Here is an 11,032-nt window from a genome sequence, read left to right on the forward strand (position 1 = left end):
GAGCACTGAAAAAAAAAAGAAGAGGGAGGAAAGAAAAAGAATTTATAGGCTGTCGATGTAACTGCAAATGAGAGGTCCACACGCTCCTTCCGAGGCGCCACTTAGCTGAAACTTGGACCTCCCAGGTGCCGGCGTGCAGGCCTGTTCTCACCTCGAGCAGAGAAGATGAGCAAATGCTGGCCTCTTGCCAGGCCCTTTTCCACCTCTTTATTCCTTGTTCTCTGCTGTCCTTGCCTTAGAAACCACCATCTGGCGGCAACCCGCCTAAAGGAAGGGATTGGTGAGCCGAGGACCTGGGGTGCATCCCCCGCAGCCTTGAGAGATGATGAGTGGCTGCCTGTCGGCAGATGCAGCTCGGTGGCATTTTAATATCCAAACGCCCCCCCACCCTCAGAAGGGAGGCCGCGGACAACTGGAGGCGTTTCACACAGAGAGCGGTGATTGCGGCAGCAATAATTTCCTTCAACAGCCATTCAAGCACTTCTGAATGTGTTTTAAAAAAGAAGAGGAAGAAAGGGGAGGGGGAGGGGCAGGAGTCCTCCCTGTTTCCTGGCGAAAATCAGCGGTCACACAGCGAACTTGAGTTGAACGGGACTTTAGCATCAGCGTGGTTGTGGTTTTGAGTGCCTTGTCAGTGACCACCTTTCCGCCCAGAGATGTGGGCGAGAAGATGAACCAGGGCTGTCCCCAGACCCCAAGGTACACCCCCAGCCGAGTCTGGCTGTCTTTAGGGAGGGTCACGCCTGGTCTGCCCATGGGTCCTGAGCAATGCTGTGTCAAGCCTGCAGGAATAAAAGACTCTTCTCCGTCAAGCTCCTTCAGTCAACAGAGCAGCTGGTTCTCTGGCCAGAGCCTGTGCTCAGACCTGTGGCCATTTATCAAAAGGCAGGCAGAGTGTGGCTGAACTGTCATTCATGCTCAACAAATACTTATGGAGGGTCTACCCGGTGCAAAGCAGGGCCCCAGGTACTGCAGGCGCAGCAGGGAAGGTCTGCAGAATAGTAACAGCTGGCAAAGCCCCAGCGACAGCCAAGCAGAGCAGAGGTCTGGGACAGTGTCCTGGAGGCCCAGCGGGTGCCTGCCAGGCACCGACCCTTAGGTGCTGGATCATAGCAAGGCCAGGGGTCAGCTGGGTCGGGGTGGGGTCAGCTGTGGCAGCAGGGGGCACTGGGCCTCAGAACAGGGGCTGCCAGTTGGTCTGGAATTACGTCAACCCCTTGCCAATTGTGACAGGCCCGCCGGTACGTGGCCGCTGAAAACTACGCAGCGCTCTCTCCCATGTGGACTCGGTGCTTTCTCTCAAGCGTCAGGAAGCAGTCAGCTTGTCTTTTCCATGCTTATTGCAGGGACGTTGCTTCAAAGTCTTGCCAAAGTTAGGGGCAGCTCTCTTTTCTGTGCCAGGTCTTCAGAGACTCTTTTCAAAAATGATGAGATGGAAGTTTCAGGCCACCAAGGCACTGGGGTTGCTCAGCAGAGCCCTTCGGTCCCTGCTTTAAGGCAAAACTGAGCCACACTGGAACGTGTCCTCATTGTTCCTGCCGGAGGTGCCTCTGGACAACTGTCACTGAAAAGCCCTTCCCCACCCCCCAAAAGTGAAGCTTGTGCACGTGTCCAGACACACCAGCAACTGCTTGAGAGGAGGCGGGTTCTGCCCCTTTCTGCCTCTCCTCGGACCACAGTGATGGGCTGTGGTGCCCTGACCGCAGCTGCCTGGCATCACGTTCACTGCAACGGACTGGATGTCTTTACTAGGCCTCTTTCTGACCTGGCTCTCCTCTGGAATAATGGGCAGAGATCACATGTCCGGTTTTCTCTCTGGAAAGGAAGGAGGGTCACATGTTACTCTTGGCATCCCTTGTCCATAAGAGGGGTTTAGCCACATAATCTATTCATCGCCCTTGGATTTCCGGGCACCGTCTGTTCTGAGGACTGTGAATGATACCGAGAAGGGTGAAATGCAGAGAAAAGACAAGAGAGAACGAAAGTACAGGTTCCCATTTACCAAGATAGAAACATTATGACTATTTTACTCACTAAAGGGGAGGACAGATGTCATCTCTGGTCTTCTGGGGGGCTTTCTGGGGGGCTTCCCGGGGGGCTTCCCAGGTGGCGCAAGGGATAAGGAACCCACCTGCCAATGCAGCAGACGTAAGAGACTCAGGTTCGATCCCTGGGTGGGGAAGATCCCCTGGAGGAGGGCACGGCAACCCTCTCCAGTATTCTTGCCTGGAGAGTCCCATGGACAAGGGAACCCGGGGTGGGGGGAGGGGCCTGGGTCGGACACAACTGAAGCGATTTAGCATGCACACACATGCTCTTCTGAATTACTCTTAGATCAAGTTACCAAAAGTCTCCTGAACATCCAACCGTGCCAACAGGCTTGTAGACCGGAGAACCGTTTGCAGAAGAGCATATGACTCATTTGCATAAAAAAGGAAGGTATGTACAAATGCATATAAACCTACACCGAGAATACGTGCCCACACGCGACTGTGCGGCGAACGTTAGAAGAGGACACATTTCCGTGACTTCCTTCAGATTCAGAGGCAGAAAAAGCTCTCTTATCTTCGAGACAATGTGTTATGAAACTTACCTGGTTTCCCTTTTTAATTAATTTATTTTTTAATTGGAGGATGATTTCTTTACAGGATTTTGCTGTTTTCTGTCAAACCTCGACATGAGTCAGGCATAGGTACACGTGTCCCCTCCGTCTGAACCTCCCTCCCAGCTCCCTCCCCTCCCACCCCGCTAGGTTGGTCCGGAGCCCCTGTTGGGTTTCCTGAGACAGACAGCACATTCGGTGTCCCTCTTTGGCTTTAGCTCCTGGGGGGCTCGGATGTCAGCTTGTGTTCTCATTTTCATCGTGGTGGGAGTTGGTGATGGACAGGGAGGCCTGGCATGCTGCGATTCATGGGGTCGCAAAGAGTCGGACACGACTGAGCAACTGAACTGAACTGAACTGCACTGAGGCGCCTCTTGAGAATAGTGACTCTCAACCTTGGCTGCAGTTAGTCTCACTTGGGCAGCTTGAAAAAATCCTGAGGCCCAGGCCACACTCCAGAGCAATAAGTCAGAACCTCTGGGGGTGGGGCCCAGACAACCTATTTTTGAAGGATGTGCAGCTGTGTTTCAGAACACTGCTCCAAGGACTGTGCTGGTAGTAGAGTGGATAAGAATCCACCTGTCAATGCAGGGGACACAGGTTCGATCCCTGGTCGGGGAAGATTCCACAGGCTGGGGAGCAACTATAGTCCGTGAGCCGCAGCTACTGACCTCTGCACGCCTAGAGCCCGTGCACGACAACACGGAATAGCCCCCACTCACAACAACTAGAGAAAGCCCACGTGTAGCAACGAAGATCCAGCGCAACCAAGATTAAAAAAAACACAGCACGGCTCCAGCCTTAGGTCTGAATCCTGCCTTTCCCTCCCCTACCTTTATTGACATTTTCCTTGGACTTGATTTTTATTTATGTCTAATTTTTTCATTTGATTTTGTGTATCTGTAAATTGCCACAAGTCCTCTCTGGGACAAGATATAATGTAGACAATAATGATAAATTTGTATTCAAACCATATAGCCACCAGGCCAGAGCTGTGTGGTCTCAGTGGGGAGAATATTCTCCATATATGAGGGGATGGGGGAAAGCTGAAATCCCATCATGCGCCTGGGCGTGGGGCCAGTCTGTCCCGCAGAAAAGCCCTCCTCTCGAAGATCTCAGAGGAAGACGTCCTTTGGCCCAGTAGCCGCCCTTGCAGACACCGTATTTGTGGGCGGGAGTAAGGCGGAGAGAATTCAGATTCTGTAGGAAATAAGTTCCAGAATGTGTCAGCGTATTTTCTTCCTGGTTATTTGAGGACAACTTGACCTGCTAAATAAAGCTTGTGTGTGACTGGGAGAAGATGGATATGACGCCTTCCCGAGAGGAATCCCCCCACCGTCATTTGCTAACGCGGGGCTGATTGGGATAACTACCTCCTACGGGAATTATGCTCACTGTGTCTCGGGTGGGAGCCAGGGGGGCTAGCGCCAGGGTGGGGGAAGCAGGTGGTCCATTCTCTCCTCCCGCCCAGATTACCCTCTTTTGAATGTTCACCTTATGCGTCTGCCCCTGGTATCTTGCAAGGAGATGATGCCTTGTGGATAAGTAGGATTGGAGAGGAAGGCTGGCTTCTGCCCTGAACTACAGGTGCAAATTCAAATGCCCGTGGAAGGCAGAGAAGCTGGGGTATGGGCGTGAAGACCTAGGGCGAAAGGACAGGGCGCCGGTGGGGCTGCAGGGATAAAAGGATCAGAGAGCGCTTGAGGGAAGCGCCACCTCCTGGTGAAACGGGGGTGGGAGAGGCTGAAGGGCAAGGAGGATTCTAGAGAGAGAGGGTCCAGAGGAGAAAAGCCCCCCTAAAGAGAAGCGAAGGATCCACTTTGAAAGTTTGCCCAAGGGCACCGGTTGCCATGGACTCAGGTGGAAGTTTTAAACTCAGATGCCTCACACACCTGTATCTTCGGTCACAGGCAGGACCAGGCAAGGCAAGGGAATGTCGGTCAATAGCCCAGTGGCAACTGGAGAAAGAGTGCTCTCAGGAGCACGAGGGAGTCCGCGCATGTTGCTGCAGACTCCTGAAAGTCCTCCCAGCAGTCGCAACGTTCCTTGCCCACCAGGCAGCCAGTTCTTAGATAAGTCTGGGGCAGAGGTGACCAGGGGCGCTTGAAGGAAATGAAAGCTCGCACTGCTGAGAGCAAAAACTTCCAGAACCCCTGAGGCTGACGCTAGCCAGCTTATTGCCCAGGAGACTCTACAAGAGAACTTAAAAATAGCAGCTTCTCTAATTGCTTGAGTCTCTGGGTATTTAGTAACCATGTCTGGCAGAGTCTATTCCCGAGGCAGGCTGGCTGTGGGGAAAGACATTGTTAAAATAAAACCATTAGTTTAATAGGCTTGATGAAAAGAGTGGCAGGCCGGGAATTTCCCCTCGCAATTGTTCTCCACTCCAAACAGTTCTTGAAACCAGTGGGCCATGTTAGTTGCTGACTAAAATGTCCCAGTATCTCTCAAGTTGTTTTATTTTTCTTATGAACCTAACCACCATTACCTCTGAAAACAGCCGGAAGTCCCAGAGTTTCCAGCGTCAAATAGGACCGTGTGTCACTACCTCTTTTTTGCTTCTGATTTATTTATGATGCTTTGTTCCCTAGTGACGATGCACACACACGTGAGCACACAGACACGTGCACATCACAAGCATGAGGGCACATTCACACATGAAGTCTTGCCATCTTTCAGGGAAAAGAAGCATCCGCTGATGAGCTGGAAGCATGGAGTTGTGAAGACGGTTAGCAAGGCCAAAGGTTCCGTGATGTCAACATACTGAAGCACGCCAAGCCAAGAATAAAATGGTGTCTGAGCACAAAGGATCAAGATGATGTGAAATTCTCTGAGGGAGTGTATTAAAAATGAGTGCTGGGACTTGCCTGGTGGTCCAGTGGTTAAGACTCTATGCTTCCAATGTAAGGGGCACAGATTCCATCCCTGGTCAGGGAACTAAGATCCCGCATGCTGCACAGCAAAAAAATAAAAGAAAGATCATCATAGATTGCTCATATTTTTAAAAAAGTCCTTTCAGATCTTACTTTTGATAGGTTTAAAGATGGCCCAAGAGTGTCTGCGAAGACAGGTGACGGTCACTGTCTTCACACCACCATGCTGCTGGCCAGCGTCTCCAAAGAGAATCACGTGACCTGTCAGGCCAGAAAGGGGATGGTGTTGTTTCTCAGTTGCTCAGTCGTGTCCGACTCTTTGGGACCCCATGAATCGCAGCAGCACGCCAGGCCTCCCTGTCCTTCACCATCTCCCGGGGTTTACTCAAACTCATGTCCATTGAGTCTGTGATGCCATCCAACCATCTCATCCTCTGTCGTCCCCTTCTCCTCCTGCCTTCAATCCTTCCCAGCATCAGGGTCTTTCCCACTGAGTCAGTTCTTCGCATCAGGTGTCCAAAGTATTGGAATTTCAGCTTCAACATCAATCCTTCCAATGAACACTCAGGACTGATCTCCTTCAGAATGGACTGGTTGAATCTTCTTGCAGTCCAAGAGACTCTCAAGAGTCTTCTCTAACACCACAGTTCAAAATCATCAGTTCTTCGGTGCTCAGATTTCCTTAAGGTCCAACTCTCACATCCATACATGACCAGTGGAAAAAGCATAGTCTTGACTAGATGGACCTTTGTTGGCAAAGTAACGTCTCTGCTTTTTAATATGCTGTCTAATTTGGTCATAACTTCTTTCCAAGAAGTAAGTGTCTTTTAATTTCATGGCTGCAGTCACCATCTGCAGTGATTATGGAGCCCCCCAAAATAAAATCTTTCACTGTTTCCATTGTTTTCCCATCTATTTGCCATGAAGTGATGGGGCCAGATGCCATGATCTTCGTTTTCTGAATGTTGAGCTTTAAGCCAACTTTTTCACTGTCCTCTTTCACTTTCATCAAGAGGCTTTTAGCTCCTCTTCACTTTCTGTCATAAGGGTGGTGTCATCTGCATATCTGAGGTTATTGATATTTCTCCTGGCAATCTTGATTCCAGCTTGCGATTCATCCAACCCAGCATTTCTCATGGTGTACTCTGCATGTAACTTAAATAAGCAGGGTGACAATATACAGACTTTTCCTATTTGGAACCAGTCTGTCGTTCCATGTCCAGTTCTGTTGCTTCTTGACCTGCATACACATTTCTCAAGAGGCAGGTCAAGTGGTCTGGTATTCCCATCTCTTTCAGAATTTTCCACAGTTTATTGTGATCCACACAGTCAAAGCCTTTGGCATAGTCAATAAAGCAGAAATAGATGTTTTTCTGGAACCCTCTTGCTTTTTTGATGATCCAACAGATGTTGGCAATTTGATCTCTGGTTCCTCTGCCTTTTCTAAAACCAGCTTGAGCATCTGGAAGTTCACGGTTCACATACTGCTGAAGCCTGGCTTGGAGAATTTTGAGCATTACTTTACTAGCATGTGAGATGAGTGCAATCGTGCAGTAGTTTGAGCATTCTTTGGCATTTCCTTTCTTTGGGATTGGAATGAAAACTGACCTTTCCCAGTCCTGTGGCCACTGCTGAGTTTTCCAAATTTGCTGGCATATTGAGTGCAGCACTTTCACAGCATCATCTTTCAGGACTTAAAACAGCTCAACTGGAATTCCATCACCTCCACTAGCTTTGTTCATTGTGATGCTTCCTAAGGCCCACTTGACTTCACATTCTAGGATGTCTGGCTCTAGGTGAGTGATCACACCATCATGATTATCTGGGTCGTGAAGATCTTTTTTGTACAGTTCTTCTGTGTTATTCTTGCCACCTCTTCTTAATATCTTCTGCTTCTGTTAGGTCCATACCATTTCTGTCCTTTATCAAGTCCATCTTTGCATGAAATGTTCCCTTGGTATCTCTAATTTTCTTGAAGAGATCTCTAGTCTTTCCCATTCTGTTGTTTTCCTCTACTTCTTTGCATTGATCACTGAGGAAGGCTTTCTTATCTCTCCTTACTGTTCTTTGGAATTCTGCATTCAGATGCTTCTATCTTTCCTTTTCTCCTTTGCTTTTCCGCTTCTCTTCTTGTCACAACTATTTGTATTTTAATTTAGCACCCTTTTAATTAAAGATAGAAAGATTATAGCCAAAAATAACACAAAGGCAACTTAGGGTCGAAGAACCCATTTGCAATATTTATTACCTTTGATAAAAGTGGAAATGTAGCAACATAAATGTTTGAACAGGTACATCTTCCCCCTTCAAATATGAACACGTCAAGAGGTATTTTAAAAGCCCTTCCTCCTTGATTTTGTAATTCACGTTTCACCCGTACATCTGAGCAGCTTCAACATCAGATCATAGTAAACCATTTCCTTCTTATTTAGTAAGTCAGGAATTAAGGCATCAGTTGTATTTGAATACACCAAGAGCTTGCAGAGGAAGAGAGGGGACTTTTAAGTACTGGGGTTTTGTTGATGTGTGGAAGAACTCGGTTCCTGCCACTCACCAGACACATAAAGGTGATTGGGAGAAAGGGTTCGTGGTAGAGATGACCTGCTGTTTTCTGCGTCTGCTGAGAAAGACTTAAACTGCTGAGAGATGAAAGGGTTTCTCATCAGTGAGAGCTGTCAAGCACCAGGCTCAGCTCAAATGGTGATGAAACGCTTTTGCATATGTGTGTTTTGCAGAAATGTTTGGGAATAGCAATTTTTGAGGCAGGAAGTCACAGCTTCATCATTCCTGCTACATGTATTAATGAGTCACATTTCATTTATTTTTAAAAGGAGCTATAAATAAAGTCAGGACATAGTTCCAGTACTGTTTATATTGAAAAGTTTTTTTTTTTCCTGCATTTTTTGGGGGGGGATCACTGGAGTATAAAAATACTTTATATTCACTGGAGTTTGAAATATTGATGATACCGCTCCCCTCAGGATTTTTCTAACTTTAAATATTGTGCCTTTAGAAGACAGTATTTTGGGGACTTTCCTGGCAGTCCAGTGGTTAAGACTGCAAGTTCCCACTGCTGAGGGCTTGGGTTTGATCCCTGATTGGGGAGCTAAGATTCAGCATGTTTTGTGGTGTGGCCCGGGAAAAAAAGACAATGCTTTGGTCTGAAATATATATACACACAATACTTAAAGATACATGGAGAAAAAAAGCCAAGAAGTGGATGTGTTAGATTACCACGTCGGTTCTTTTCCACATTCTTCCGTCCCTCCCCATTCTTGCCAAAGCTCCCTGATGCAGTCTCCCTGTCGCACGGCCATACTGCTTTGGCTAACATCATCAATAGAAGGTGAAGTCAAAACATATGCGATCACCAACAAAAAGGTTTTAAATGTTGTTTATGTGGATTGGCTTGACCGCTTGCATTCCTATCTGGCAGCGTGAGAAGAACCTGCCCTGGGTAGTGGCTGATCTTAAAAGATCAGATCTTGGTCAAGACAGATGAGGAGTACACTTGGATTTGACTGGAAGCCTGCGCCGAGACACAACAGCCAACTCACAGACCTCTGAGCGGGAAATAAACATTCGTTGTTGCAAATCACTGAGATTTTTGGAATTGTTACACAGCAATAACTAATAGAAGAGGCTTCAGATGATTTTTAAAATTTGTTTTCTTGTTCGACATCTGTAGTTCCAAGCTTTACATAATGAAAAAGGAATGTTATTTCATTCATTCAGCCAATAGTTATAAATGAATCACCTCCTGCATGCCTGCCTTGTGCTAAATACTAGGAAAAAAAAACAGGTGATGAAAAACAGTTGATTTCCACATCCTCATAGAACTTGGAGTCTAATAGGGAAGATGGACTTTCATTAATCACAAATGTACACACACAGAAGTAAACTGCACTGTGAATAGTGCTACAACAAGGCAGTGCATGGGGCTGGAAGCACACAGAGAACAGAAATGTGACGTAAGCAGAGACGCCAGGAAGGGCTTCACAGAGGAGGCAGCAACTGGGCTGAGATCTGGAGAATGAGTAAGAGTTAACCGGATGGAGGGGGTGAGGAAAAAAAGAAACTGTTGGCAATAATAGCTTTGTTTTTATCTTTCAGGTCCTGTCTGACTGCCATAACAAGTAATATTTAGCCTGAGGCCCAAATCACCATTGATCTTGATGCTAACAGCCTAGCTATATAGCAGGAGCTCCTAGCTGTCCCTCAAAACCCGTGGTCCCTCTCCCATAGTTTGGGACGTTCCTGGGATGTGGCCACCCTGACGGACTCATTTCCCAGCTCCCAGATCATTTCGCAGCTCCCCATCTGTGTTCAGTTGCCACTGCTCTTGCCAGCGAGCCTGAACCCCAGTGATGGGTGTCACTTCTGGACCAAGACTATTAAGAAGTAGGTGTGCCTGCCCCTCCTGGCTCTTTCCCCTCACCCAGCAGATGAAGCTGACAAGAGGACTCTGGATGACCCCCTAGAGGAAAGCTGTCCACCACCTGGAAACACCTACCTTGGGATACCCGCTCATTGTTCTGAACTATTAGGTCAAATTGCTGAAGTCTGGAGACTGATGAGTAACAAACTTCACAAAATTTTATGCTGGTGTCTGTTATGTTTTCAAACCTTATTCAAGATTCCACATTGTATTTAGTTGCATTGAACAGCTTCAGTTGTATGCTACAAATTCTGATAAATCCTCTTTTCATTTTCATTCTGTTGCAAATATTTTGTATTTTTCCTTATTACAGCTTCTTAGATGGCAGCCCACCAGGCTCCCCCATCCCTGGGATTCTCCAGGCTGGACACGACTGAAGCGACTTTGCAGCAGTAGCAGCAGCAGATACACCAGGGGCTTCCCAGGTGGCTCAGTGGTAAAGAATCTGCCTGCCAATGCAGGAGACACAGGAGATGCGGGTTCCATCTCTCTGGAGGAGGATACACCAAGCCACTCCAGTAGTCTTGCTTGGAGAATCCCACGGATGGAGGGACCTGATGGCTTACAGCTCATGGGGTCCCAAAGAGTCAGATACAACTGAGTGCCTGAGCACACAGCACAGATACACTCATCATGTAAAAGCAGACATTTAATATCCGAATGCATGGGGTTTTTAAAGTATCTTTCATATCAATTTCTCACTTCAATATTAATCTCTCATTTAAATACTTTCTGCTCCGCAATCAATCTCTGTGTTTTTTCAGTCTTTTGACTTTACTGGGGCTTCAATGGCTACATCAAAGACCTCACATTGCACTTGAAAATATGTGGGTTGTTTCCAAATATCTTTTGACGTTGATTTCGATTAGAATGTATATTTTCAAAATGAATTCAGCGTTTTCCTGATTCACACATGCATACAGTCAACCTCGTAACTGAGTGGAATATTTGTTTTGTGTAAACTGAACTTCAGGTTCAATTTTGTGGGGTAGGGGTACCCCACAACCCCACTTGCCAGACACCTGGTAGGAGCTGTGTTGTTCCGTGTGTGGGGATCCTGTTGTCTCAACCGATCGGTAACTTTGATAGAACTGCTTGATTTTATATACTATTAATTTT

At 47.3% G+C, this 11,032-nt stretch overlaps 1 long non-coding RNA gene across 1 annotated transcript; it reads right to left on the reverse strand.

Annotated features, from left to right (window-relative positions):
* Window positions 1-1,763: 1,763 nt before the first annotated feature.
* Window positions 1,764-10,675, reverse strand: LOC120853548. Its single transcript, XR_005718803.1, has 3 exons — window positions 10,534-10,675; window positions 7,324-7,330; window positions 1,764-1,774 (listed from the first exon to the last, which is right to left on the reverse strand). It is a non-coding gene; the product is annotated as an uncharacterized LOC120853548 (long non-coding RNA).
* Window positions 10,676-11,032: the final 357 nt, after the last annotated feature.

Source organism: Oryx dammah, unplaced genomic scaffold (genome assembly GCF_014754425.2).
Source record: "Oryx dammah isolate SB20612 unplaced genomic scaffold, SCBI_Odam_1.1 HiC_scaffold_26, whole genome shotgun sequence".
Classification (NCBI taxonomy): Eukaryota; Metazoa; Chordata; class Mammalia; order Artiodactyla; family Bovidae; genus Oryx; species Oryx dammah.